This window comes from Elephas maximus, chromosome 3 (genome assembly GCF_024166365.1).
Source record: "Elephas maximus indicus isolate mEleMax1 chromosome 3, mEleMax1 primary haplotype, whole genome shotgun sequence".
NCBI lineage: Eukaryota > Metazoa > Chordata > Mammalia > Proboscidea > Elephantidae > Elephas > Elephas maximus.
The window spans coordinates 150730032-150753296 of NC_064821.1; positions in this window are offsets into that span (position 1 = coordinate 150730032).

A 23265-nucleotide genomic window follows, 5' to 3' on the forward strand; every position below is an offset into this window, starting at 1 on the left:
CAGAGCTGTGTGAGAATAAATTTCTGTTGTTTTCCTGGTGGCGTGCCGGTTAAGCATTCGGCTGCTAACCAAAAGTTGTGCAGTTTGAATCCACAAGCCACTCCTTGGAAACCCTACAGGGCAGCTCTGCTCTGTCCTATAGGGTCACTATGAGTCAGAATTGACTCGATGGCAACCAGTTTAGTTTGTGGTGATTTGTTGCAGCAGCCCTAGGAAGCTAATGCATTAGCTCATGATGTACAGACCATCTGTGGGATTGGATGATGTCACCTAGGGATTAAGTGTAGATAGAGATGGAGTCACAGAAACTGAGCCCTAGGGCATTCCAACATTTAGAGACTGGGAAGATGAAAAAGCTAGTATCTATCCTAGGAAGATAGAGAATGAATGGGGGTGAGGGGAGGACCAGTCTGTACCAGGGAGGCTAGTAAGTGGTATAGTCTGATGTCAGGGAGGCTAGTTAAGTGGTCTAGTCTGATGTCATGACCTTCAAAGCTGGGGATTTTAAGGAATAAAGAGAAACAATGTTCTGGAGGTGGCATTGAGGACCAGGAAGCCACCCACTGCAGCTATGGGACAGGGGTGCAGGGCTGTGGCAGGACTAATAGCCCCAGGAGCAGCTGAGTGATCAGGGTGCAGGCAGGGCTCAGTCAGAGCAAGCTGACTGAAGGGAGAGAGCAGAGCAAAGGTTGGAGATATAGGAATTTAACTGACAAGGGATAATGAGATACTCCTTCTGCTGTTCCCCAGGCACCAAAAAGATTCCAGTAATTTACAGATCATTACCCTCCCATCTTCCACCACCATATTTCCCAGAGACTGACTCAGTCAGACTTATTCCTGGACTTTAGTAAAGACAATTGGGCTGAAGAATTCTGAACACAGGAAACATAGACCAGAGTTTGGGGGAAAGGAAAGGATTCAGAAGAAGGTTAAAACCAAAACCCTTTGCTGTAGAGTCAATTCTGACTCATAGCAACCCTACAGAACAGAGAACTGCCCTACAGGGTTTCCAAGTTGCAACTGACCTTCTGGTTAGCAGCTGAGCTCTTAATTGAAGGGTTAGTCTAATAAATAGTTGGGAGTGGGGGTGCCTGGAAAGCACAGGAAAAGTGATAGATGGAGTTGGGAAAAGGGGACATGGGAGTAAAGGGGATGGGAGAGTTGGTTAAAAAAAAAAAAAGGGTCTATATTCTAGGTCTTTTGGTCCAGAATCATGTGGGTTGAAAAGAATTAGGGTAGAGAAGAAAGAATATGAAAAATCTTACAGAGCGTTATGAATTGGACTCCTTTAAATGTCAAGAGACACGAGGAGAGAATGAAAAGCCTTTTCAATAATTTCTTTTTGGACTGTGCTTCTTTGAATGTAGCAGTGCTTTGGAACTGAACTTGTGGTGGGTCTATTGACTAGAGTAGGGTTAAAGTTAATAAAGATATTTTGACTCATGATTCAAGTCAAAGATCTGGTCCCTGAAAGAGATAAAATCAGGTAAGCAATCCTTATAGAATACTTGCCTAAGCCTATACCTTCTTTCATTCATTCAAGCAATCAAGCCCTAGAATATGAGCTCTAGAAAAGCAGAGACTATCTTGTTTTCTCTTGCATTTCCAACACCTAGACAAGTGCTTGCTCATTCATCCCACAGAGCAGCTGCTGTGCCAAGTAGTGCTCTACGCTGATGAGCAAGGCTGACACCTTCCTGTGCTACCTCAGGGCTCTTTCTCTCCATTGAAGGATGACCAGTGCACAGATGAACAAATACATTTATAAGTACAAGGCAGGTTTTGATAAACGGGAAAAAGGAGTCCTGGTGCACAGTGGTTAAGCACTGGACTGCTAACTGAAAAGTCAGTATTTGAACTCACCAGCCACTGACCGGAGAAAGATGTGGAATTCTGCTTTGGTAAGATTTACAGCCTTGGAAACTCTATGGGGCAGCTCTACTCTGCCTGATAGGATTGCTATGAGTTGGAACTGACTCAATGGCAATGGGTATAAAGAAAATGCACAGACTGGTGGGATAAAGAGTATCTTGAATTAGAGGTTAAAGTAGGTCTCTCAAAGGAGGTGTTGTTTATGCTCAATCTTGAAGAATGAGACATGGGGGCCCATGGGTCTGGAGAAAGGGGATATTTAATAGAAATAAGGAGCCCTGGTGGCTGCAGTGGTTAGGAACTCAGCTGCTAACCAAAAGGTCAGCTATTTGAACCCACAAGCCACTCCGCAGGAGCTTCCGTAAATATTTACAGATTTGAAAACCTCGTTGGGCAGTTCTATTCTGTCCTATTGGGCTCCTGTAAGTAGGAAGAATATCAAGTGTGAGGGACCTAAGGACCAAAAGATCTTGGTAGTTTTTGAGGAGGTGAATGAAGGCCCATAGGGCTACCTGCTGTTGAGTAATAAGAACTTAACCACATCCTACTGATACTTTCCCCCAAAAAAGTTCCTATAAGAGAGATGTTAATAAATGTTCCATAACAAAAAGTAATACCGGCAGTAAATTTTCTTTTAACATTGAGAATAATACTTAATATTTATAGTCATTAGTTTTTTTATTTGCATTTTAGCTGGTTTATGGTATTTATCAACATATTGAAAGAAATGTTTTTGTATATAGTCATATTTATCCAGCTGTTCACTAAGCTTTAGAGTCACCCATAGAAAGTCTTCCTTATCTCAGAATTATACAATTACCTATATTATCTCCTAGGATTTTATGATTTCATTTATTACATGTAAATCTTTAATTCATCTGGATGTTTTTAGGTGTGTGGTTCTTTTGTCTCTGGATGGCACAAATGGTTAAGCTCTGGACTATGAATTGAAGGTTGGCAGTTCAAACCCATCCAAAGGAACCTCAGAAGACAGGGCTGGTAAGCTGCTTCTGAAAAGTCATAGGCTTAAAGACTCTGTGGAGCACACAGTTCTACTATGCCACACGTGGGGTCACCATGAGTTGGAATCGACTTGATGGCCACCGGTTTTTCTTGTTTGGATTTTTTTGCCTTTTTTCTTGTTTTTATTGTTTCTCAATAAAACAGAATGCTCTTCTTCATTAAGGCCCCTCATTTCTTGTTATATAAATGCCTGGGCGTGTTATATTTTGTTGCTGCTACTACTGTGGATGGGATTATTTTTCCATTTTATTTTCTTGCCTGTTATTTTGGGTGTTTGGAAAGAAAACATATACAGATGCTTTTTAATGTAAGAATACTGTGACCTGTCACTTGGCTGATGTTTCAGTTCTAGTAGTCTTTCCGTTGACGTGCTCTGGTCATCCTATAGCTAAGATTTGCAAATAACACTGTTTTTTTCAATCCTTTTCACCTCACCGTTTTAAATGCATTTTTGGACAACTATTGGGGGTGAATGTCTTTTCAGGTGTTTATTGGGCATTTGTTTTCCTTAGTGAACTGCCAGTACACGTGCTTTGCCAATTTTTCTACTTCGGTATTCGTAATGTTCTTATTGACCTGATAAAATTATTTTTTTCTTTATTTCCACTTTAAAAATAAACATACGATATTTCTGCAAAGAGGCCAAGAGCTGCCAAGTGTCATATGCAAATGATGCATGTTAGCAGTCTAGAAAGGTTGAGAATCACTTCTTGAGGTGACTTGCCTGCAAATTTACTTTCAGTCCCTTGGTCCTTAAAATCCCATGGGATGCCCTGGGGTGGGTCACTAGTGAAACATGTGCCCAAATGGGGAAGGGGCCATTCCAATTCCCACAGAGCTAGAGCTGTGGTTACCCCTCCTTGAAGCCCCACCCACCCATCTCATACCCGGCCTCTCTCCTCCCTTCACGCTGGGTGGTCTCCTTGCCAGGTCTGAAGGGACTATCCAGGATCAATATTTGAAATAGTTGTATTTTTTTCCTAACTGGAGTTAAGTTTATAAGCTTTTTTTCTTTTTTTTTTCATTTAACCACCAAACACCAGAAATAAAAATCTGGAGGAGAGCCAGGTTGGCTCAGAGCCAGTACACTTCCTCATAGCCAAGGAGCTCGCCCTTCTCCCCAGTTGTTTTTCCCCTAGTTACTGACACTTCCTCTCAAAAGCTGAAACGGTTCCCCAAAGTCTCAAATTCTTCATTTGAATGATTTAGGCTCCAAATGATTCCTAGAGATCCTGCCCTCCAAGTCCAGCCCCCACGGCCCCAGCCCAGCCTCAGACACCTGAGCTGTATGTAACTGGGGGACCCAGGCCCGAAACTCAGGGCAGCTGTGGCTCCGGGTAATTTCCTGGGGGAGCTTTAATTGCTGACACTGCAAATGCGCAGGGAGGCTCTGATGGGGGAAGGAACAAGAGCATCTGAAGGCTGGTCCTAATCCCTAACTAAAAACTGGAATAAAAGCACAATTCATGCACGGTGTGTCACCTAAGAGACATGTGTTGACGCCAGCATTGTACCAGACACTCTCCTAGGCCCTGGTGAACAAGACTAACCCAGTCCCTGCCCTGGTGAAATTTACTGCCAAGTGGGAGACACAGACATGGAACAAACAATTCCACATCATGAATTCAGTAATTACAAGTGTGAAAAGTCTGCCTTGTGAAGTGGGAAAAAATATAGGCTCCTTTCATTTGAAAGGATTCAGAGGAACTACAAGGAAACTGACCCAAGAATTTCTGGTGGCAGTCCCTTTCTTCTGCCTCCCACATTTAGGGATGGGCTGTCCTGAGAACACAGACAGCCCTCGGGGGAGTACAGAGACCTGATGGGGAGGGAGTAGCTGGGGAGACACTGGCACTGCTCTCCCCTCCCAACCGGGAAAGCTGGTCCGGAGTTCAGCCTTGCAGCTCTCATGACCCCTCACAGCAATTTGGGACGGGTCTGAGACTTGGCCTGATCATCTCCATTGGCCTCAGAAGTCATCTCTGAGTCAGCGTTCACTGACCCGCGCATTTAGGGCTCCTCCTCTCGCCTCTCTGCTCTTTCATGCTCAGAACTCATGTTCCAGATGGTCTCAGCTGGCAAGCGTTTGAGACGTGTCTCAGCATCTTGTGATGTGTTCCTGAACCTCTGGGCCCTCATGTGGGGTGAGTCACTGGCTCTGACTTGATCCCTGCCGCATATGGACCCCTTCTTCCTGGGTCCATGTTAACCAAGGCCCATTATTTGCACTTAGACACCAGGTCCCTGTGACTGTGTGGAAGGGATAGCTCTCCAAAGAGGCACTGCCAGTTGGCCTTTTCTCCAGGGATTCTTTTTTTCTTCCTTTTACTCTACACTGATTCTTTCTTCAGAAATTTCATTTGTCAAGGATGGGATAAAAGCACCATTCTGACCACTTGGTCCCTCTCCCTCCAGGCTGTCTTCCTCACATAACTTTGTTATACCTAGACTCTGAGACTGAACACAGCAGGGAATCCTGCCAAGGCAGGAATGTTGCAGTTCCATCCAATAGGGAGAATTTCCTTTCTAGCAAATTGGGGTAGGAGGTGAGTTGGTGAGGTCAGGGAAAGGGAGTAGAGGGGGTAGGTTTTGTCTTGTTGTGGTTAAGTGCTGCCACTGTCACATCCTAGCTGAATGGTCTTGGTCGAGTGTTCTATGCCTCAGTTTCCTCATCTATAAAATATGAATAAGCACCCAACCTCACATGGCTGTCATGAAGACAAAATCAGTTAAAACATGTACAGATCCTTAAAAAGTATCTAGCACGTAAGAGTCAGTAAAACTGCTTCTTCTCGTTGATGTTATAGGTTCTTAGGGAGGTTCCTTTTTATAGTCCTTTGGAACTTCATGCTGGTGGTGACGATTTCTATGTATGATTTCCTTTTCCTGCCTTTCCTGGATCAATACTCCAAAATAGCTACTCTGGCTTCTTGTCTTCCATTTTCTACCAACCCAGATCCATAGCAGTTGGCTGGTTTGATGCCTCTTCTTTTTTTTTTTTTTATTGTGCTTTAAGTGAACGTTTACAAATCAAGTCAGTCTGCCATACAAAAATTTATATACACCTTGCTATATACTCCTAATTGCTCTCCCCCTAATGAGACAGCACACTCTTTCCCTCCACTCTCTTTTCATGTCTATTTGGCCAGCTTCTGACCCCCTGTACCCTCTCATCACCCCTCCAGACAAGAGACGGCAACATAGTCTTACGTGTCTACTTGATTCAAGAAGCTCTTTCTTCACCAGCTGATACCTTTCTTTTTTTTTTTTTTTAAAGCTCTGCTATCTCTGGGCTCCAGTTCACCAAGGTTTGTGTGAGGACTGGACAGGAAAAATCCATTCATGACTTGGACTCTTCTTTTCTCCCCAAGCCTAGAGCCTCGTTCCTCTTTGGCTGACCCCCAGGGAGAGTCTGTTCAAATCATCCATCCATCCATTTGTTTATTAATTTATTCCACAAACACTATTGAGTACCTACTATCCACTAAGTACTGTGAGAAATACTAAGTCTAAAAATATGAAAGATATTCAGTTTCTGTGCTCCAAGAGCTCAAAGTCACTGTAATTACAGTCCTTGTGTTTTAAGTGCTATTATAAAGTTCGACCTGGTTGCATAGTGGTTAAGAGCTCTTCTGCCAACCAAAACTTCAGCAGTTCGAATCTACCAGCTTCTCCTTGTTCTAATCTGTCCTATAGAGTCCCTATGAGTTGGAATCAACTCGACGGAGACGGGTTTGGTTTTTTTTTTTTTGCCTTTTTTTTTTTTAATGAAGGTAGATGTGGAGTGCTATAGGCACGCAAGGGAAAGTGCCTAACATAGTGCTGGGTGTGTGGGGTTGATGGTGTGCTATACTGGGTTCTAGGAGATTAGAAAGATTTAGCTGGTGGAATGAGGAAGGTCATTCACAGCTAAGAAAGCAGCACGTGCAAAGGCCTGAAGACGAAAGAGCAGGCTCAGAGCCTGATTGGATTCACTGGTCCCTTCCAGGAAGGAGAACAGCACAGCCTGGGGGCAGAGGGGTTGTGCTTTTTGACTGATGATCTGGTTCTGTCACATTTGCCCTGTGGCTTAGCATACCCTAATATTTCACCTCAAATGGCACTCAAAAATATAGTTCATTTTAATAGTTTAACATAATCTCTACGAAGCTGGGTTGAAGCGTGGTTGAGTCGATGATAGAATTCTTGCCTTTCGTATGGAAGACTGGGGCTTCATTTCTGGCTGATACACCTCACGAGCAGCCACCACCCATCTATCAGTGGAGGCTTATGTGTTGCTATGATGCTGAACAGATTACAGTGGAACTTTCAGACTAGGACAGAGTAGGAAGAAAGGCCTGGAGATCTACTCCTGAAAATTAGCCAATGAAAACCCTATGGATCACAATGGCCCAACCTGCAACCAATCGTGGGGATGGCTCAGGGCTGGGCAGAGTTCATTTCCTTGGGCATGGGATCACCATGAGTCGGGGGACAACTCAGTGGTAGCTAACAACAACAACCTATGAGGCTGGGAGGATTCATTGTATTTTCCATGGTGTTATGAATATGTTTTCAGACTTCTGACTAAGCACAACAGATTGAACACATGTGTTTATCCCAGATGCCTGGTAAAAATATCATTGAAATGAGGGTAGAGAGGGAAAGAAAGAAAGAAAAAAAAAAAGTATAAACTCACAAAGCCAAAGAATATGGGAGAGAAGACAACTGCAGATGAAAAATGCTAACCAAATTTTGGAATATGAAAATCAGATGAAAGAGCTAGTTAGCTGGGACAGCTGAATACTAACTGTCTATAGAAATGTGTCTTAGATAAGGTTGATTTGGTTCCCTGTGAAGCAGGCCCTGAGATGGAGACTTGATGCAGGACGTTTACTGGGGAGAGCTGCTGGGAACCACACCTGCAGGGAAGTAAAAGAGGCAGGCCTGAGTGGAGGGAGAATTTCAAGCGAGATGCAGTCACAATAGAGCTTTAGCTGATCTCATGGGGAGCTCTTCACAGTTGCCCCAATTGAAGAAGGCTTTAGGCCTTTGTATCCCTACACTGAACAATCATTGAATGGGGGCTAGCCCAGGAGGCAGGATAACCTCAAATGAGGCAGTTCCCTCTAGCCCCTCCCCCAACTCAGCTCACAGAACTTTAGCAGTCAGGCTCAAGAGGGGAGAAATCCTTTCTAGGAGATTGGCCAGACCAAGAGAAAAGACCTATAGATACTGAGATTTGGGGGTTCTCCAATTAAAAAAACGAAACAAAACCATCTAGCCATCTTATCACCCTAAGGAAGATTAGCAGGTAACAAGTACCACCCATGAACACAGAGTTTTTAATTGGCTTTTTAGTGTCTCACTCATATGGCTGTCCTAGTTCCCTAGTACTGCCATAACAAAAATACCTCAAGTGGGTGGCTTTAAAGAACAGAAATTTATTTTCTCACAGTTCTAGACACTAAAAGTCCAAATCAGAGTCTCAGCTGTGTTGTTTCCTTCCTTGTGGGTAGTCTTGGGCATTCCTTGGTTTGTAGAGTAGTAAACTACCCTAACATGACGCCTGTCTTCCCTCTGTGTCTGTCTCTGTCTTTTTCATAACTAATTACCATAACAGAGAAAACCCTATTTCCAAACAGGATTACATCCACAGGTATAGGTGTTAGTATTCTAGCACATATTTTGGAGGACACAATTCAATCCATAACAATGGTCATAGATCAGTGATGATACTCACTGATGACATACTTTAGGAAAAGCTCAAACATGAAAGACAGTGATAAAAACAGATGGCAAAATACAAAACAAAAAACCACAACTGAAAAAGAAAAGACTTCAATGCCCTCAAAGAGATAACAGAAGATGTTACATTGATATATAAAAACTGGATGCTCTAAAAATGAACAATTACAGAATAAGGAAGTAGCTTACCAAAATTAAAAATACTAAAGTCCACTCAGTGGAAAAAGGCAGTGGAGTGGGGTGGACCTCTATACCACAAAGTTATTCAGGACTCAGCAAAGACCCTGCCATCTTCAATATGTACCTTCCAAGGTCACCCTGAACATCTAATCGGGAACAGAGAAAGAAGAGCTCCTTGGAAGGGTTTTATGGACCAAGCACACATCATTCCTGCTCATATTCTGTTGGCCAAAACTAGCATAGTCCAGCTTTATGCTCGGGAAGAAGAAAAAGCTCTTCTGGTGAACACATGGTAGTGTCTGCCACAAGAAGTGTTGGAAGATAAAGTCAAGGAAATCTCACAGTAGGCTTAGAGGCCAACTAGTCCAGATTGAAGCAGGGAGAAAGAAGGATCCAGGAGGGAGTGTTTCTAAAAATAAAAAAAAAAAGAATGCGGCTTAAAGAATATTAGCCGTTTAACTGAAAAAGAACGTTGAATGCGCGTGGTTTTACAAGGCTCTGTGAGTGCTGGAAGAAATTATGAGTCAGTGAAAAATGAGCAAATGAAAAAAGGAGGCAACTGTTACCTCCAGAAAGAACAAACAGTAAAAGAAGGAAATGTAATCACATTACATTTCATAATACAATAAAAACTAAATCTGATTTAGCCAGAAATTATAAAATATCTCTCTTGGAAGGATGAAGTGGGGTGAGGGATAGTGAGGAACAACACTGCTAAATCCTCATCTTCCATACAGGAAGTGAATAGGTAATGTGTAATAGTATTGACCTAAGAAATGGCAATATAATCCTGTTGGTTAGAAATATGGGACTAAGTGCTATAGTTCCATACTAACTATTTAGCTATCCTCCATAGCTAAAGAAGGTAAAAAAAAAAAAAAAAGAAGGTAAAGGCAGAGGGAAAAGTAGGCAGGGGACAATTTCATTGTTGTTATCTTTATAAGGAAACCCTGGTGGCGTAGTGGTTAAGAGCTACAGTTGCTAACCAAAAGTTTAGCAGTTCAAATCCACCAGGTGCTCCTTGGAAACTCTATCAGGCAGTTCTACCCTATCCTATAGGGTTGCTATGAGTCGGAATCAACTTGACGGCAATGGGTTTTTTGGTCTTTGTAAATCTTGTTATAAATCTTTTTATAAAACTCTGTGTATATATTTCTTCAAAAACAGTAATAGTATCAAAAGCCCACGAATAGGACCAGCTTCAGAAAAGTCTGGATCCAGAAACTCACACAAAGTCATTAGGCTTTCATCTCTTGGCTTTATTTTTCTACATTGGCTTCATTTTCAATCAGGCTATCTCCAGGGGGCACAGGAATCCCTGGCCTATATTTTCTTATAGCTATTAGTGCCTGCAGAAAAAGACCTCATTTTCTTGATAATTCCAACAAAAGTCCCAGGATTGAGTCTTCCTGGGCTGATCAGGGGTTGGCCGGCAACCCCAACACAAATGGCCTGAGAGTCAGGGATGAACAGCAGCCTAAGGAGTGTTGATAGGAGAAGAAGAGAGCCTGGATTCCTGGCAGACAAAACCAACTGAGTCTGCTACAGGGACAGTGGGAGACGGTTGTGAAACCTCTGGTCCTTACCCTGCTTAGACCTTGGCAGACTTAGATGTTTACTTGTCATGTTAGTTTCCCAGGGCTGCTGTCACAAATTACCACAAAGCATATGGCAGAAATTCATTCTCTCAGAGTTCTGGAAACTAGAGATTCAAATTCAGAGTGTTGGAAGGGCCATGCTCTCTCTGAAGGCTCTAGAAGAAAATCTTTCCTTGCTTCTTGCAGTTTCTGGTGGTCCCAGGTATTCCTTGATATATGGCAGCATAACTCCAGTCTCTGCCTCTGTCTTCACATGGCCATCTTCCCTCTGTGTCTCTTTGTGTTTCTTTTCCTCTTTTATAAGGACATTAGTCACACTTGATTAGGGCCCACCCTACTCCAGGTTGACTTAACTGATAACATCTTCAAAGATCTTTTTCTACAAATAAGGTTATTTTCACAGGTACTGGTGGTTAGGACTTGAACAAAGTTTTAGGGGGGGATACAACTCAACCCAAGCAAGCAAGAGTATCTCAACTCTCCATGTGAGTCTTTTTAACCTCTTTAGGGTAAATTAAAGGAGCCCCAATGGTTAAGCACTCAGCTACTAACTGAAAGGTCAGTGGTTCTAACCCATCAGCTGCTCTGCAAGAGAAAGATGTGGCAGTCTGCTTCCATAAAGGTTACGGCATTGCAAACCCTATGGGAAAGTCTTACTCTGCCCTATTGGGTCTCTATGGGTCAGAATTGACTCAATGGCACACAGCACACAGTGTAAACTATTTTTTAAAAAGTTTTATTATTTGGATAAGTACAAAATGTGAGTATTAATGAGGTTGACCTCTGAAAATGTTCATTAGCTATTTGTATTGTATTTTCTCTTACAAATTGTCTATTCATGATTGTTGCCCATCTCATATTATTAATAAATGTATTTATCAGGCTTCCCAATAAATCTAATAAAAGTGCAAAAACATTGTTTTAAAAATATTTCAATGTGGAGCACAGCATGTTTTTCAGGCAGTGAAACTATTCTGTCTGGTATTGTAACGGTGAACACGTGACATTAAGCATTTGTCCAAACCCATAGGACTGACCACGCAAACAGTGAACCCTAATGTGAACTATGGACTTCAGTTAATAATAATGTGCCAATACTGATTCATCAATCATAGCAAACGGACCATGAGAATGAAAGATGTTAATAACAGGAGAAATAGTGTACGTGAGTGTGTGTGGGATATAAATGGGAACGCTGTACTTTTTGCACAATTTCTCTGTAAACCCAAAACTTCTCTAAAAAATAAAGTCTATTCAAAAAATTTCATAAAACCTGTGTAGAACTTTAGAGATTATCTAGCAGTTCTACCATTTTACAAAAGAGAAAACTAAAACACAGAGAATGGAAATGTCAAGCTAGATCTAGCACCCAGCTGGTAATAGATTAAGGAACAGAAAATTATCCAATTTTATCCCTTACCTGTTAGATTGTGCTGCCTCTTCAAGTGCTCCTACATTTGGTTTCCCTAAGGCCACATTTCCTGCCTAACCCACACTGTATTCAGGAATTACCGAAAGCCCCTTTTATTTTCTCACAGTTTGTAGCATTCTTTAGAGACTGAGGATAAATAGCTGAGAGGATTTTAAACTAATTTAAGGCCCCATGTGATTTCATGCCTTAATCTTGGCATTTCCCCATTAGCACCTTGCAAATCTCCACTCCAGCTAGCACAGTAGTGCACTGCATTTTGCCATTTAAATAACACCACAAGTCACAGTCAAAAAGAGATTAGCCCGGTAGCCTAGTCAAGGAATGAGAATGAAATGCAGTGACCAAGCTGCCCTTTCTTTTTTTAAGTTGTGGGGAGGAGGTAGAAAGGATGGGGCAACATTTCAGCTTTGGCCTCAGTGTGGTGCCTTTTTGCTTTGAAATCATGCATTTGCTTGAAGCTCCTGACCACAAAGAAAAATTCCTCTTCTTTTTTTTTTTTTCTTTAAGAGACTGAAAATACCCCGACTGGAATGAAGCATTCAGCGCTCCTCCCGCTGTCCCCACTTAGCATCTGTGATATAGTCCATTGTGTGGGTCACAGCAGATGTAATCTGTAGAAGAGTAACTGGAGGGTTTAGAGTTTCAAAACGTAAACTGAACTCCAAGAAACTCTACGCTTTGGGCAGGATTTTCTCTTGCTGACAGAAATCTCTTTGTCCAGAGTAAACTTAAGCAATTGTGTTTTGTTGACTCTACGTTTCAAGATTAATCAACTATTATCTACTGTAGTTTGAAAGGCTAAATGCTAAACCCTGTATTTTTATCTGTTAACTTTGTGTTTCCTTTTCCTTTAAGAGTGTGCACCACTCAACTGATAATAGGTCGGGCAGTTACCTCAATTAAGCTGCTGGCAGGAGGAGAGGAGTATTTTAAGCATAGATAATAAAGAGGTTTAGAATAATTGACAGTTGGGAACTATAACTTCAGATGGAAAAATCCTCAGTAGTAAATTAGACAGGGTTGTTGTTGGGTGCCATGGAGTTGATTTCGACTCATAACAACCCCACGTGACAGAGTAGAACTGGCCCGTAGGGCTTTCTTGGCTGTAATCGTTACAGAAGCAGATCATCAGGTCTTTCTCCCACAGAGCTTCTGGGTGGGTTCAATCACCAACCTTTTGGTTAGCCACCAAGCTCTTAACCATTTGCACCACAAAGGCTTCTTAGAGAGACAGGGCTAAAGCTAATTATAATAATAATAAAAAAATTATAATAGGCAGTACTTTATTGAACCAACACTCGTCTGTCAGTTTGTGGTACTGTGGTGGCTTGTGTGTTGTTGTGATGCTAAAAGCTATGCCATTGGTATTTCAAATACCAGCAAGGACACCCATGGTGGACAGGTTTCAAACTGAGCTTCCAGACTAAGACAGACTAGAAAGAAGGGCCTAGTGATCTACATCTGAAAAAAAATGGCCAGTGAAAATATTATGGATAGCAGTGGAACATTGTCTGATATAGTGCCAGAAGATGAACTCCTCAGGTTGGAAGGCACTGAAAATATGAACGGGGAAGAGCTGCCTCCTCAAAGTAGAGTCAATCTTAATGACATGGTTGGAGTTAAGCTTTTGAGACCTTCATTTGCTGATATGGCATGACTCTAATTGAGAAGAAACAGCTGCAAACATCCATTAATAATCTAAAAGTGGAATGTAGGGAGTATGAATCAAGAAAAATTGAAAGTTGTCAAAAATGAAATGGGACACTTAAAGATATCCTACGCAATAGTGAGCTGAAATGGACTGGTATTGGCCATTTTCAATCGCTCAATCACATGGCCCACTATGCCAGGAATGACAAATTGAAGAGGAACGGTGTCACATTCACAGAGGAGATCTTATGATAGTGTTTTGCAAGACCAATGACTTATTCTTTGGAAACACCTTTTTTTAACAACATAAATGGTGACTATACACATGGACCTTGCCAGATGGAATACAGAGGAACCAAATCAACTACATCTGTGGAAAGAGATGATGGAAAAGCACAATATTATCAGTCAGTACGAGGCCAGGGGCCGACTTTGGCACAGACCATCAATTGCTCATATGCAAGTTCAGGCTGAAGCTGAAGAAAACTAAAACAAGTCCATGGGAGCCAAAATACAACCTTGAGTACATCTCACCCAAATTTAGAGACCATCTCAAGAATAGATTTGACACACTGAACACCAATGACAGAAGACCAGATGAGTTGTGGGATGACATCAAGGACATCATACATGAAGAAAGCAAAAGGCCACTAAAAAGACAGAAAAGAAAAAAAGACCAAAATGGATGTCAGAAGAGACTCTGAAAGTTGCTCTTGAGCGGAGAGTAGCTGAAGCAAAAGGAAGAAATGATGAAGTAAAAGAGCTGAAAATAAGATTTCAAAGGGTGGTTTGAGAAGACAAAGTAAAGTGTTATAATGAAATGTGCAAAGACTTGGAGTTAGAAAACCAAAAGAGAAGAACATGCTTTGCATTTCTTAAACTGACAGAACTGAAGAAAAAATTCAAGACTCAAGTTGCAATATTGAAGGATTCTGCAGGCAAAATATCACACCATGCAGGAAGCATCAAAAGAAGATGGAAGGAATACACACAGTCACTGTACCAAAAAGAATTGACCGATGTTCAACCATTGCTGGAGGTGACATATGATCAAGAACCGATGGTACTGAAGGAAGAAGTCCAAGCGGCACTGAAGGCATTGGTGACAAGCCTCCAGTAGTTGACTGAATCCCAACAGAGATGTTTCAACAAAAGGATGTAATGCTAGAAGTGCTCACTTGTCTATGCTATGGAATTTGGAAGACAGCTACCAGGCCATCTGACTGGAAGAGATCCATATTTGTGCCCATTCCAAAGAAAGATGATCCGACTGAATGCTCATGCTGAACCTGTACATAGACCAAGAGGCAGTTGTTTGAACAGAATAAGGTGATACGGCATGGTTTAAGATCAGAAAAGGTGTGTGTCAGGGTTGTATCCTTTCATCCTACTTATTCAATCAGTATACTGAGCAAATAATCTGAGACACTGGACTATATGAAGAAGAACGTGGCATCCAGATTGGAGGAAGACTCATTAACAACCTGCAATGTGCAGATGACACAACCTTACTTGCTGAAAGTGAAGATGACTTGAAGCACTTACTGATGAAGATCAAAGACTATATAGCCTTCCGTATGGACTGCACCTCAACATAAAGAAAATAAAAATCTTCACAACTGGGCTAATAAACAACACAACATCATGATAAATGGAGAAAATACTGAAGTTGTCGAAGATTTCATTTTACTTGGATCTACAATCAATACCCATGGAAGCAGCAGTTAAGAAATCAAATGATGTATTGCATCGGGCAAATCTGCTGCGAAAGGCCTCTTTAAGGTGTTAAAAAGCAAAGATGTCAACTTGAGGACTAAGGCACACCTAACCCAGGTCATAGTATTTTCAATTACCCCCCATGCATGGGAAAGCTGGACAATGCATAAGGAAGACTGAAGAAGAATTGATGCATTTGAATTATGGTGTTGAAGAATATTGAATACACCAGGGGCTGACGAACAAATCTGTCTTGGAAGCAGTACAGCCAGAATGCTCCTTAGAAGTGAGGATGGTGAGACTTACCTTTGAACATGTTATCAGGAAGGCCAAGTCCCTGGAGAAGAACATCATTCTTGGTAAAGTAGAGAGTCAGCGAAAACGAAATAGATTGACACAGTGGCTGCAACGATGGGCTCAAACACAGCAATGATTATTAATGATAACGCGGGACTGGGGAGTGTTGCATTCTGTCGTATATAGGGTGGATATAAGCCAGAACTAACTTGATGCCACCTACCAACAACAACAACTTATTGAACACTCAGTACATACTCCACATAGTGATAAACCTTTACAAGTATTTTCCCATTTAATCTTCACAACAATCGACGATGCAGGTACCATTATCCTCACTTCACAAATGGAGACACCGAAGCTCAGAGTGGTAAAGTATTCACCCAGATTACAAAGGCAGATAGACTGAGGCCAAAGCAAGCAATTGATTCTAGGGTCCTGTGCTCTTAATCTCTCTAGATACAAGCTCCATGCAAAAAATATAGGTGGTTTTAACTTTCTTCATTGTGGTTTTTAAAAAACATTTTCAAGTTTTTTGCAATAACTATAAATTTTTAAATAAGACAAAAGTAATAATGTAATTTTTAAAAAGGAGTTATAATAAAAATTTTGTCAGCTATATTGTCCTCACTTCTTTGCCAAATTGTCATCCAAAATAATGTTAAAACCAGGACAAAAATTAAAATTTAGGGGAAAGAGAATTCTTCCTACCCTAATCCTCAAATCACCTTCTACCCTGATCCTTGACCTCACTATGTCCCCTGAGCATAAGCCACCTTGTGAACCTTGAAATTCTTACCTTCTTCTGTCTCACCTTTCATCCTTTACCCTTCTCATACTCCTCCCCTCAGCCAGCACCCTACCTCCACTCCCAGTCCTGGCTTTAATGACTGATTCCCACACAGAAAAGGTCCAGCTCCACACCGGCTCACATCAGCCCCTGACCTCTCTGACCTCTGAGGGCCTGGGAAAGGGATCCTGAACCCAACACTACTCAGGAGAGTGGGAAGTGGCAGTGAGATGCCCTCTCAGGGCCGGCTCCCATGCTAGCTTTATCCTTGGTTCAGGAGCTGGGATTTCCTGCCGGAAGCTCTAGGCCTGAACACAATGGGGGGTTATCAGTCCCCATGAGGGGATTAGGACCCTGTGGGAGCCCTCCACTAAGCTTTCCAGTTTCCAGGCATTTCCTGTGTGAATCTTTACTTCCGTGAAATCTCTTGTTTTAGTCTTTTCCAAGATGGAAACTCTTCCCCCAGCTTCCTATTCCTAGCCTTCTTTCAACCTTGGGTCAGCTGCTTTTTTCTCTTCCCATCTTTTCCTTCACTGAGCCTAAATGAACTCAAATTAATAATGAAAAGCGCCTTGATAAGGAAAGTGTTTCCACTCTTTCTAGATCTTTCTTCTTTTTTTAATCATAGGTGAAATTGGTGTGATTAGTTGGCTTCCATGATGATAACAATAATTTCATCAACTGAGTAAATTAATAAATTATACCTGAATTGAGGTTTAAACTGTTAGTCTAATGGTTGCTATATTTAATAGCCCTCAGAGGATTTTCCTGTATTAAAAACCAAAGGTGATAAATAAAAATCCCAGTAGTTTCCTTTTAAGATAAAGTTTTAAAAGGAGCATGATTTATAAATACAAAAGCAGAATTGCTTTTAAAATGTATGTCAAAAAAAGTAGCTACCCATTCACTGAATATTTACCATATGTATCTAGTGGTTTACTCACATTTAACTCATTCAGTCCTAAGAATCACCCATTTTGCAATGACTAACCCGACACTCAGAGAAGTCAGATAACTCACTGAGATCATGCAGTATGTAAGTGTCAGAGCTGGGATTTGAACCTAGCCTCTGTGACCACAAAGTCTGTGCTGTTAGCCCTATACTATAATGCCTCCCAAAGCAGCTGCCGTCACTCACATCCACCAATAGTCCCTTATATTACTGTAGTTATTAAACAGGACTTTGAGTTTGAAAGCTTGTCTTCCTCTCACCCATACTAACCCCGACCACAGCTTCTCAAAACTCAACAACATTGCCCACAGGATTTCAGAAGGCACTCAGAAAAAGGTGAAAAGACGATGGTGCTTTTTCCAATGGACCCCATGTAATTCAAAAGAAAAATTTGATTAAACCACAACGTCAGCATCAATAGGTTAAGCAAAGATATTTTTCTAATGTGTATGTCTATGTATGTACATATGATGTATATTTTGCAGTTGTTAGCTGTTGTCTAGTCAGCCCTGACTCCTGGAGACACCATGCACAACTGAAAGAAACACTGCTAGGTCCTGCCCCATCTCCATGGTCAGTTGTGGGTTGGACCATTATGATCCCTAGGGTTTTCATTGGCTGATTTTCAGAATTAGATCGATGGACCTTCCTTCCTTGTCAGTCTTATTTTGGAAGCTCTGCTGAAACCTGTTCAATATCATAGCAACCTACAATCCTCTACAGACAGATGGGTGTGGCTGCACATGAGTTACACTGGCCAGGAATCAAACCAGGTCTCCTGCATGGAAGATGAGAATTCTACCACTGAGTATGTAGGTGTAGACAAAATATCAGATACTTTCAAACAATTTTTGGGGTGTTCTTGCCTTTCTGGGCAGATGTTTTCTTAAACACATGCTTACCTGCTCATTGGGTAATTCAGTATTGCCTTACTGCTGCACCCCAAGTTGAATGTGGGAAAGAGAGAAAGCAAAGAAAAAGAAAATGCAGGAAAAACGCATCCACTCAGAAATAGAGGCGTGAAATTAAAACTTCCAAAGGAAGGCCTGTTGTCTCCCTTTCTCCATCCCCGTGATTCCCACACGCAGGCTTCATTCTGTCCTCTCCTGCAGGAGGGTAAACTCCTGAGTGGAGTAAGCCCCCCACAGGAGAGGAGAGGCAGCCAGGGTCTAGGGGTGCAGCCTGCCTCCTAGGGCCAGGCCTTCTCTGATTCAGCTAGGGAGCTTGGGCGGGACCTGTGCCTCACTGTTTACACGCAGATCCCACTGGGACCCATTTTACAGTGACTCAGATCAGATTTTCCTGCCCTGTGAAGCCTGACAGATGTTAGTGCCTGCTCTGGGTAAACACCCCAACAGTCTGTTCAAATTATTTAATTATTTTTTTATGACATCCAGTCAGCCCGCTGAGGAGCAATTCTCTGAGATCACAATGACACATGAGGTTCTGGGGCCTCCCTCAGAGCTCTGATGTTGATGTGGTTTCCACGGGACCTGGGGTCACATGCAGGGCCACTAGCTGTGCTTTGAGGAAAAAAATCCCAGAACATAGTCGATGTGAAAACACGTAAAGGAGGGCAGCTGGCACTTTTTAAGGCAAGATGGTGGCCGTGCAGTTGGATGAACCACCCTGCTATGCTCCTCAGGTGAGGCAAACCCCTGAAACCTTTACCTGAAAAAGAAAACTGTGGGCCCCTTTGGGGGTACGGTAAGGGCTATGTTCCTTGAGGGAGCTCTGAGGTTTTGTAAAGGAATCCAAATTCATTAACCAAGGCCACTGAGATTTCCTAGAAGGCTCTGAGTGTTGGTCAAGGAGCCTTATTCCCATCCCTCAGATAATCTGCTTAGGGTGCTGTGAAGTTCCTGGCCTACGAACCCTGGGGTGAAGCTCTGAGCATTGGCAAAGCACTGATATTCAGCACGTCCTCTGAGATCTTGTCACCTCAGCAAGGAAAAAGTCCAGAGCTGGATTCCAGTTCTTCATCAAAGTAAATGGCTTCAGTCAACCATGATGAGGAAGTTCGGCCTTTTCTACTGGTACTGCACCATCAACCAGGAAGAGAAAGGCCGGTGAGTCCAGTGTGGCCTGAGGACTTGCGGGGGGGGAGGAGTGAGATCTGTGGAAGGGCCCTCTGCACAGTTACTGGAGCACCTTTTGTTCCTACCACTCCTGTCTCCTAGCACCTTTTTTGGCACCGCCCGTCACCAACTTCCCTTGCCTGGGGTGGAAGTAGGGGGAAAGGGTGGGCAACTTTCATGAGGGACTAAGAAATGGGCAGTCCCTATGTGGTGGAAATGGTTAACTTGCTCACTGTTAACTGGAAGGTTGGAGGTTTGATTTCATCCAGAGGCGCTTTCAGAGAAGGGCAGTCTACTTCTGAAAAATCAGCCATAGAAAATCCTATGGAACGCTACTTAGCCGTAAAGAGAAATGAAGTCCTGATGCACGCCACAACATAGATGAACCTTGAAAACACCATGCTGAGCGAAATAAGTCACTTGCAAAGAGACAAATATTGCATGATCTCACTTACATGAAATAAGCAAATATATAGAAACCAAAGATTATTCATGGTTACCAGTGGTGGGAGGGTGGGGGAAAGGGAAATTTTTGCTTAAGGAGTCTGGAGGGCAGGGCCATTGTGTGAATTGTCTCAGAGAACAGAGGATTAGTTTCAAAGCCTTGAGGGCTAATGTGTTCTGCTGACTTGCTTGGTGCCTGTTATGCCTTCTTTCCTTCCACTTTCTCCTGTTTGTGATGGAAATATCTACCTTGTGGCTGTTGCACCATTGTACTTTGGAAGCAGATAACTTCCACAGATGAAGAGGAATTTTTGGACTTTGGACTTAAGAATTTTGCTATGATATGATGGGTGAATATGTTTTACATGTGGCAAGGACATGAATTTTGGGGGGCCAAAGGGTGGAAGGTCATACATTGAATCGTGACTGCCCCCTCCCCCCCAAAATCTGTCAACTTGGCTAGGTCATGATTCCCAGTATTGTATGATTGTCTACCATTTTGTCATCTGATGTGATTTCCCTATGTGTTGTAAAAAAAAAAAAAAAAAATTTTTTTTTTTGTAAATCCTATCATTATGATGTAATGAGATGGTTTAGTGGCAGTTATGTCGATGAGATCTACAAGATTAGATAGTGCCTTAAGCCAATCTTTTTTGAGATATAAAAAAGAGAAGCAAGCAGAGAGACATGGGGACCTCATACCACCAAGAAGCAGTGCCGGGAGCAGAGTGCGTCCTTTGGACCCTGGGTTCCTGTGTGGAGAAGCTCATAGACCAAGGGAAGACTGATGACAAGGACCTTCCTCCAGAGCCGAAAAAGAAGGCCTTCCCCTGGAGCTGAGGCCTGAATTTGGACTTGCAGCACACTAGACTGCGAGAGAATAAATTTCTCTGTTAAAGTTTTTACTTGTGGTGTTTCTGTTATAGCAGCACTAGATGACCAAGAGGGGGGCACTGAGTTTATGTTAATGGTGGTGGAATAATCTGGAAAGGGATAGTGAGAATGGTTGCACAACCTGTTCAGCCAATTTCTACATGAGAAATTCAGTAACACTGATTAACTGATTAAGATGGTTAGGTTTTATGTATATTTTCACCACAAAAAAAAAAAAACCCCTATGGAATACAGTTTTACTATGACACACGTGGGGTTTCCATGAATTGGAGTCCACTCAGTGGCCACTGCTTTTTTGTTGTTGTTGTTTTAACTGAAGTGGAATACCAAGAAGCCTCCTCCCTGTAATATGTGCTTTTGGAAGTCATAATATTTTTACTACATTGAGAAAAGTACTGTAACTTCGTTTGGCAAATGTAGGCACTGAAGAATAGAGAGATGATGTTATTTCACAGGTTCTAACAGGAAATATGGACTGGATTTGAAGTTCAGCCTAGCTCACCAACTCAAAGTCTGATCCATCCATTATTCAACACCAGGCCAAGATCTTGAGATTTACGGGGAAGAACCCTCTGCCTCATCCTATGACCTCCACTCTAAAAATGCCCACATGCACTAGACCATGGGTATAGTTTGCTGTTTCCAACAATTAGTTCTGGAATCTTTTGGTTCCTTGTTCCCAGTTCTGAATTTAGTAAATTTCCAAGTGTGATTAAGAAGGTGTTCCTATTCGCCCTAAAAATCAAACATAAGAAAGTATCTTGGAAGGCAAAAGGAATCTGTTCTCTCTTCTCCAGAAGGACTGATGACTGTAAAGATGGCCTGGCTTCTAAGGATTCTTCGATTTAAGTGATATGTGCTTTTGAGAGTCATAATCTTTTTCCTGCATTTGGCAAATGGAGACACTGAAGAATAGAGAGGTGATGTTATTTCACAGGTTCAAATAGGAAATAAGGATTGGATTTGAAGTTCCTACCATCTTCCTCAAAGAGGTGGCCTGGGGAATCCAAGGGGTCTTTGGTTATACTAAATATGTGGCTTAGATGGATCAATGTTAGGTCGGTGGCAATGTGTATTAAAAGCTTTAGGAATATACCTGGACTGAGCGGCTCCACTCACAGGAAGCTTTTTTTGGAAAATAATCAGAGCTGTTGAAAGATATAGAGGAAATGATGCTCATCACAAGATTGCTTATAATACCAAAATATTAGAAACAGCCTAGATTTTGAAACTGCCTAATCATGGTACATTCATTATGTACCATTGCAAATATTGTAGAGGAATATTTATTGGCAAACAATGTATTGTTAAATGAATAAATCAGGCTTCAAGACAGTCTGTGGAATCTAATCCCAGCTTTTATTTAAAAAAAAAAAAAATTACAGCATATGTCTCAGAAAATAATGGATTGATTTTAGTTTTGGGTGTTAAAATTTTTCTTCAGGGTTTCTAAATTTACTTCATTGAATATGTGTAACTTTTTAATAAAAATACACACATAATAAGGGTTACAAAAATAATACTCAAGAAGGTAGTTAATTAACCATTCCAAAAACCAAACCCATTGCCGTGCAGTCGATTCTGACTCATAGCAACCCTATGAAACAGAGTCGAACTACCCCACAGGGTTTCCAAGTAGCACCTGGTGAATTTGGACTGCTGACCTTTTAGTTAGCAGCCGTAGCTCCTAACCACTGTACCATCGGGGCTCCATAGGGTGGTCATTTTGAATGATCTTCCAGCCAGAGAGTGGGTGTATGGGAACCATATCGAAAATAGCCAGTTTACCAAGAAAATTATCTTGATCAAATACCAAAGTCTTGAATGACTGCCAGGTTTCTGCTGGAACAACTAGGCATAGTGGTCACCTTATCCAAGGTGGAGATTGTAGAGAGTTCCTGAGAAATTCTGGTTCATATTTTAGAAAGTTTACACAAGACTGAAGGAGGTAATGGGTCAGTTTAATAAACTGCTTTCCCGTCCTAGAGACAGATCATCCACTCCTTGACTGTAGAGTTCACACTCGTGCTGTTGTTAGGTGCGGCGGAGGCGGTTCTGTCCCATAGCGACCCTACGTCAGACAGAACCGAAACACTGTCGAGTCTTGCACCTTCCTTGCCACCGTTGCTTTGTTTGTTGTGCCCATCCTGGCAGCCGCTGTGCCCATCCATCTCGTTGAGGATCCTCCTCTTTTGCTGACCCTCTACATTACCAAGCACAATGTCCAAGTAGCAGCTGGCGGATTTGGACTGCTGACTTTTTAGTTAGCAGCCAGCTCTTAACCACTGTACCATCAGGGCTCCGTAGGGTGGTCATTTTGAATAATCTTCTCCCAGCCAGAGGGTGGGTATATGGGAACCATATAGAAAATAGCCAGTTTACCAAGAAAATTATCTTGGTCAAATACCAAAGTCTTGAAAGACTGCCAGGTTTCTGCTGGAACAACTAGGCATAGTGGTCGCCTTGTCCAAGGCAGAGATTGTAGAGAATTCCTGAGAAATTCTGATTCATATATTTGAACCCATCCTTGCAGCCACTGTGTCGATTCATCTCATTGAGGGTCTTCCTCTTTTTTGCTGACCCTCCACATTATTAAGCAAGATGTACTT